Genomic DNA, 7233 nt, shown 5'->3' on the forward strand with positions numbered 1-7233 from the left:
GAAGGGGTTCCTGGTTCCTGATGAACAGGTTGGCATCTTGCATGGAGTCCATGTATGAGTTAAAATGGTCAAGCATAAAGTGCACTCACCCCACCTACACATTCTCCAACATGGTGTTACCATACCGCCAAATGATGTGCCGTGTTCAAATATTTTATTCCCTGAAGAAGTTTTCAGGAAATTCATTCATGCTTTAGCTTCATACATACAGTATTCCACTAACACAGACCACACCAATGAACGTGTGGGGTAGGGGTTGGGGGATGAGGGGAAGAAGAGTTGAGGGATAAAGAGTTGAAGATTGAGGAATGAAGTGGTATCTGAAGGAAGAGTGAGGGATGAACGGATGGAAGAAAGGTGGGTTTGTTGGCGGATGGATGAATGGACGGAGGGGTTTGGTGCATTGGGTTGTGAGACTCTGAGTGGGGGAGCCGTCTTTTCGTATCTCTTGTAGAGAGCCCCAGTGGTTCCTATATTTGGACAAGAGAGACGGGGGAAAAAGGAAAGAAAGGGTTCGGGGGGAGGGATGTGGTAACTGAGTCGAGGAGGGAGTGAACGGATAAGGTGTGCTTAAGTACGTTTTAAACGGAAATTAGATGAGTGCAAGGCATAGTCTTTGTTCCCGAACCTAGTTATAAAACTTCATATACATCACCAAAACAATTACGGCCAAGTTCCTGCTATACCTCACTGTATCAGCCACGGGCCTTCTGTTGGAAACAAAAGCATCACACTTGAGGGGCTGTACTTAAACCTGTTAGAAAGGGGAGGATAAAGAAGTGGCCGTTTTTGGATGAAGAAAGTTGTAGTCAACCAGTTTGGTGTACACAAAACCAAAGAAGTCTGTGTACTTCAGCCTGATGCTGCTGGAGTATGATTGAATTTATGGAGATAACGTTATCTCATGGATCAGGACATGGCACTAGATGGTAATGATGCAAAGAACAGCAATCTTTACAATTTGCTGGAATTACAGGCCCAGAATTGTCCTGAGATGTACCAGTGTGTAGCTGACAGAAACTACATGAGCCATGACATAATCAATACACTGATTGATTTTTCATTCAGTACTGTCCCAGGTCATTGCATCAATTTGAGGAGAGTTTTAAGCAATAATAGTGGACAGAACGAGAGACATTTCAAACAAAGAGCAGCTAGTGGTTCCGATCCGCTGGGTTGACGGAGATTATGTCCCTCACGAGGAATTCATTGGCCCGTTTGACTTGCCTCAGGATGACGCTTCCGCCACTCTCACTGCACTAACCGACACTCTCCTCCGCGTCCACATTTTACCCAGTATGTGCTGTGGACAGGCATATGGACTTGCAGCAAGCTTTAAACGGGACAATCTTGCAGCCGTTTATATGCATTGCTTTGTGGTACCGATGGGCCCAAACAATTTAAAATGTGTTACATGAAGGCTATAATCTGAAGTGCATTTACTGCTATAACTGCTCTTTGGACCAGCAATATCTATATAATATCTTATAAATTTATACCCAGTGTAGATTTTCTTGAAATGAGTGTGACTTCCTGGAGTATTTTTAGAAACAGATGCAAATTCTCTGTCAGTGTCAGGACGGTAATGTTCCATCATGAGCTGCTAGTCAGGTTCAGGTACGTCCAGATCTGCAAACTGATAACATCTGTTTCTGACTGGCTGTTCTGTGTGTATGCAAAAACTGAACTTTAAGCACATTTAAATAGGGGATGGAATCAGACAGTCAGGACAGAGTCAGACGTGGAGAGACAGAGGAGGAGGAGGAGGAGGAGGAGGGACAGCCAATGAAGCCGGAGGAGACTCTCAGTAAGTTCCATGTTTCAGCTTCTCGGGAGCTCCCTGTGAGCATCCACGACTTCTAAACAGACACTCAAACACCGAAGGAAGCCATGAGTTGTCAAGGGGTAAAAAGTTGTAATTTCTGCCCTCAAATAACACATTCTCAAAATGACTTTTTAGTGCTCTCAACATACCTGTTGATAAATGTTATTCATTTAAGGTAAAGAAAATGAATATGCAACAATTTTGATAATCTCAATCCGTATCCTGTTTGTAATGATCTGACTTTTCCTCTACGTTCACCACCCACTCAAAGTTTTCATGTCTGCAGCTAAATATCTAACATGGATTGGTTCAGATTTCTCTGACAATATCTCTAAACTATACTGCATATTATTATATACATTGAACAAACTGTTTGTTCATATGGAAAGCTCCCAGTTCCAGATACTTAGATTGTTACATTTGTACAGTATTATCAATACTCAATATATGATCAATATTCATGCCAAACATTTTCTATTATTGAAACTTAATAATATATATGTAATATGTCACTTTCTTGAAATGACTCAAACAAGATGGTATCAAATGTGTTTGAAAAAGGGGAAAATGAAAAATGATATGCATTATTTACCTAATATGCAAATAACTGTTGCCTACGACCAATTTGCATGAAACCAGATGATACTGGAGTACTGTAAGCTCGTTCATGTGTAACTTGATAAGATATTTCAACTGCTGCAAGTCTGAAGTCACAGCTCAGAATCAACAGAGAGCCAAATAAGATGGATGTATTTCTCCTGCTCATCACGGCTGCATCAGGCAAGTGTTTCACATGTTTAATATTTCTTTTTATGTTTTATTACAGTACATTAGTGCTACCTACCTGTGCCTGCAAAACTCTTGTCAGAATGTTTATGATGTATTTCAGTTATATAATACTTCTTTATTGATTGATATCCAGACTAATGCAAATTGATTATAAATTTGATTTATTCTGTGTTACTGACATCTATACAAGGTTGGATTAAGACCTACAGTACAGGGACTGAAGGTCTGCCACCTACACCTTGTCAACCAACTGTATTGAAATATTTTGTGGTTATACTGCAGCTCTTAAATAATTTCCCCCTGGGATTATTAAAGTATTTCTGATTCTGATTCTGATTACAAGCTTTTCTCTTATACTTACTTCAGCTACTTCTGTTTCATCTTTTAAAATGTTTCTTTTTTATTTAGTTGCTTAATAATAAAATCAAGATAAATAAACAATATAAATATGCAGAGGCAGTTCCTCTGTCTCTATATGTAAAGTAATAATATGAGCACTTGGATGAGGCAAGTAAGCAGTGCAAATGATCTTCCAATGTAGAATAAAAAAAGATCTAAAATATATTGCTCATACCAATTCAATTTCAATTCAATTCAGTTTTATTTGTATAGCGCCAATTCATAACAGAAGTTATCTCAGGACACTTTCAAATAGAGCAGGTCTAGACCGAACTCTTTAAAACATTAATTACAGAGACCCAACAGTACCACCATGAGCAAGCACCTGGCAACAAGGGCAAGGAAAAACTGCCTGTTAAAAGGCAGAAACCTAGGACTGATCCTCCGGCTCTAGGTGGGTGGTCGTCTGTCTCGACCAGTTGGGGTGAGAGAGAGAGAGAGAGAGAGAGAGAGAGAGAGAGAGAGAGAGAGAGAGAGAGACACAGACAGACAGACAGGTGCACAGCAACAACAGTATTGGCAATGGCAATCTAGCAGGACCATGGCAGGAGGCTCCACCAGGTTCGATAAGAACCTGTGAGAGGAGAAAGCACAAGAACTCCGGGGAAGAAGTGAAGTTAGTAACATGCATTAATGGGACATGAATGAGTGCAGAAAGAGAGAGGAAGAGAGGAGCTCAGTGCACCATGGGAAATCCCCCGATAGTCTAGGCCTATAGCAGCATAACTAAGGGATGGTTCAGGACTCACCTGATCCTGCCCTAACTATAAGCTTTATCAAAGAGGAATGTCTTAAGCCTACTCTTAAATGTGGAGAGGGTGTCTGCCTCCCGAACCACAACTGGAAGCTGGTTCCACAGGGGAGGAGCTTGGTAACTGAAGACTCTGGCTCCTGTTCTACTTTTAGAGACTATAGGAACCACAAGTAGCCCAGCATTCCGAGAACGTAGTGTTCTAGAGGGGTAATAGGGTACTATGAGCTCTTTAAGATATGAAGGGGCCTGACCATGAAGAGCTTTATAGGTGAGGAGGAGGATTTTAAATTCTGTTCTACATTTTACAGGGAGCCAATGCAGAGAAGCTAGTGCAGGAGTGATGGATCTCTTTTTCTAGTTCCTGTCAGTACTCGTGCTGCAGCGTTCTGAATTAATTGGAGCGTTTTAATGGACTTATTGGGGCAACGTGATAATAAAGAGTTGCAGTAATCCAGCCTAGAAGTAACAAATGCATGGATTAGTTTTTCTGCATCTGTCTGTGATAGGATGTGTCTAATTCTTGTAATATAACGTAAATGAAAGAAGGCGGTCCTAGAGGTCTGCTTTATGTGGGAGTTAAAAGACAAATCCTGATCAAAGATAACTCCAAGATTCCTGACAGTGGTGCTAGAGGCCAAGGTAATGCCATCTAGAGTGACTATATCTTTAGACAATGAGTCTCTAAGGTTTTTGGGGCCAAGAACAAGAATTTCGTTTTTTTCTGAGTTTAACATCAGAAAATTGCAGGTCATCCAGGATTTTATGTCCGTAAGACATGTTTATAATTTAGATAATTGATTAATTTCATTGGGTTTGATTGATAGATATAACTGCGTATCATCTGCATAACAGTGAAAGTTAATGGAGTGATTCCTAATAATGTTGCCTAAAGGGAGCATATATAAAGTAAATAGTATTGGTCCAAGTACAGAACCTTGTGGAACTCCATGACTAACTGTAGTATTTATTGAAGATTCATCGTTAACATGTACAAACTGCGAGCGATCTGATAAATATGACTTAAACCAGCTTAGTGCGGTTCCTTTAATGCCAATTTGATGCTCAAGTCTCTGTAAAAGAATATTATGGTCAGTGGTGTCAAATGCAGCACTAAGATCTAATAATACAAGTACAGAGACAAGTCCATTGTCAGAAGCAATCAAAAGGTCATTATTAACTTTAACCAGAGCTGTCTCTGTGCTGTGATGAACTCTAAATCCTGAATCCTCAAATAAACTATTGTTATGTAAAAAGTCACACAACTCTTTGCAGACTACTTTCTCCAGAATCTTAGAGAGGAAGGGGAGGTTAGAGTTCGGTCTATAATTGCCTAAAACCCCGGAGTCAAGAGTGAGCTTTTTAAGAAGGGGTTTAATTACAGCTACTTTAAAGGACTGTGGTACATATCCTGATAATAAAGACAGATTAATCATATCCAGTAAAGAAGTGCCAATTAAGGATCGGGTCCAACAGAGAGGTTGATGGCTTCGATGTAGAAATGATTGAAGTTAACTGATGAAGATCGATAGCAGAAAAACAGTCTAAATATATGTCTAAGTTTACATTAGTTAAAGTTCCTGAACTTGGAGAGCCACTGATAACTGTTGATGGCAGTTTGTGATTACTTTTCTCTCTAATAGTAATAATTTTATTATAAAAGAAGCTCATAAAGTTGTTGCTACTTAAGTTTATGGGGATATGTGGCTCAATAGAGCTGTGGCTCTCTGTCAGACTGGCTACAGTGCTGAAGAGGAACCTAGGGTTATTCTTATTTTCTTCTAATAGTGCTGAATAATATGCTCCTCTGGCGTTACGGAGGGCCTTTCTATAGGTTTTAAGATTATCTTGCCAAATTGAGCGATATTCTGATAATTTGGAAGAGTGCCATTTCCTTTCAGATTTCCTAGCTTTTTGTTTTAACTTGCGGGTTTGGTGGTTGTACCACGGTGCTAGTCTCCTATGTTTTAATAATTTCCTTTTTATAGGAGCGATAGAGTCTAATGTTGATCGTAGTGAGCCTGTAGCACTATCGACAAGATTATCAATTTCAGAGGGACTAAAGTCGTTATAGGAGTCTGTTAAATTCAGACATGGCATTGAATTAAACACTGAAGGAATCTCCTCCTTAAATTTAGCTACAGCACTGTCAGATAGACATCTGCTGTAGGAAGTTTTGCCTAATGGCTTATAATCTAATAGTATGAATTCAAAAGTTATTAAATAATGGTCAGATAGGAAAGGATTATGTGGGAAGACTATTAAATGTTCAATATCAATGCCATATGATAGAACAAGGTCAAGAGTGTGATTAAAACAATGAGTTGGTTTATTTACACTCTGACAGAAGCCAATTGAGTCTATTAATGATATAAATGCGTTACTAAGGCTGTCATTGTTAACATCCACATGAATATTAAAATCACCTACAATAATTACTTTATCTGATTTAAGGACTAAACTTGATAAAAACACGACACAGTCTCTATGGGGTTTTGGGTGGGTGACTGTTCTAAAGAACTGCAGAGAAGTGTGTAAGACAGCAGCTCTCATCCAAAGTGGGATGGATGCCGTCTCTCCTAATCAGACCAGGTTTTCCCCAAAAAGGCTTCCAGTTATCTATGAAGCCCACATCGTTTTCTGGACACCACAAGAGACATAAGATATCATTATGACCACCCTGACACGGACTGGTCCCGAACCAACAGCCTGCTCTGCACTGTGTGTTCTGACCCCTTTCTATCAGAACCAGCATTAACTGTTTCAGCAGTTTGAGCTACAGTAGCTCGTCTGTTGAATCGGACCACACGGGCCAGCCTTCACTCCCTACCTGCATCAATGAGCCTCGGCCCCCCATGACCCTGTCTCTGGTTCTTTTCCTTCCTTGGACCACTTTTGATAGGTACTGACCTCTGCAGACTTAAAAAGGTCAGGTACAGACCCTGACATGAGAGAGGAATTGATGATAGAAAGCAGGCTAGGACCTAAGACAGGGAGGCATGGATGGAGTTACAGGCTAGTTAATAGAAGTAAACAAAAACTTTGGGTTATGTTTATTGCTAACAATGAGGTCAGAAAAGTAGGCAGCTCATGCATCTTTAATAGTCTGGTTCAAATTAAACAGTAGTTCCCTCATGTGGAGGTGGTGGACTTCAAGTTTGTACTTTTTCCAATTTCCCTAGGCCTTCCTATAGTCCTTTCTTTGTTGTCTAGTGTTGTTGATCTACGGAGGATCTAACTCCTCAGCTACTGCTGGAGCTGTTTTCTGCCAGCAGATGTCACCATTTCCACTGTTTTTCATGAGACTTGTTTAAATGGATGCAATATCTGTGTAATCAAACTGGATTTGAATGAATCCCAGCACACAAGTTAAAATAAAACCCTAACTCAATAATGATAAGTACTCCATATTCCAGAAACCTTTTACAATGTAGCTAATTCCCTCAGTTTTATATTTATATAAGTATAT

This window comes from Dicentrarchus labrax, unplaced genomic scaffold, assembly GCF_905237075.1.
Source record: "Dicentrarchus labrax unplaced genomic scaffold, dlabrax2021, whole genome shotgun sequence".
Lineage (NCBI taxonomy): Eukaryota > Metazoa > Chordata > Actinopteri > Moronidae > Dicentrarchus > Dicentrarchus labrax.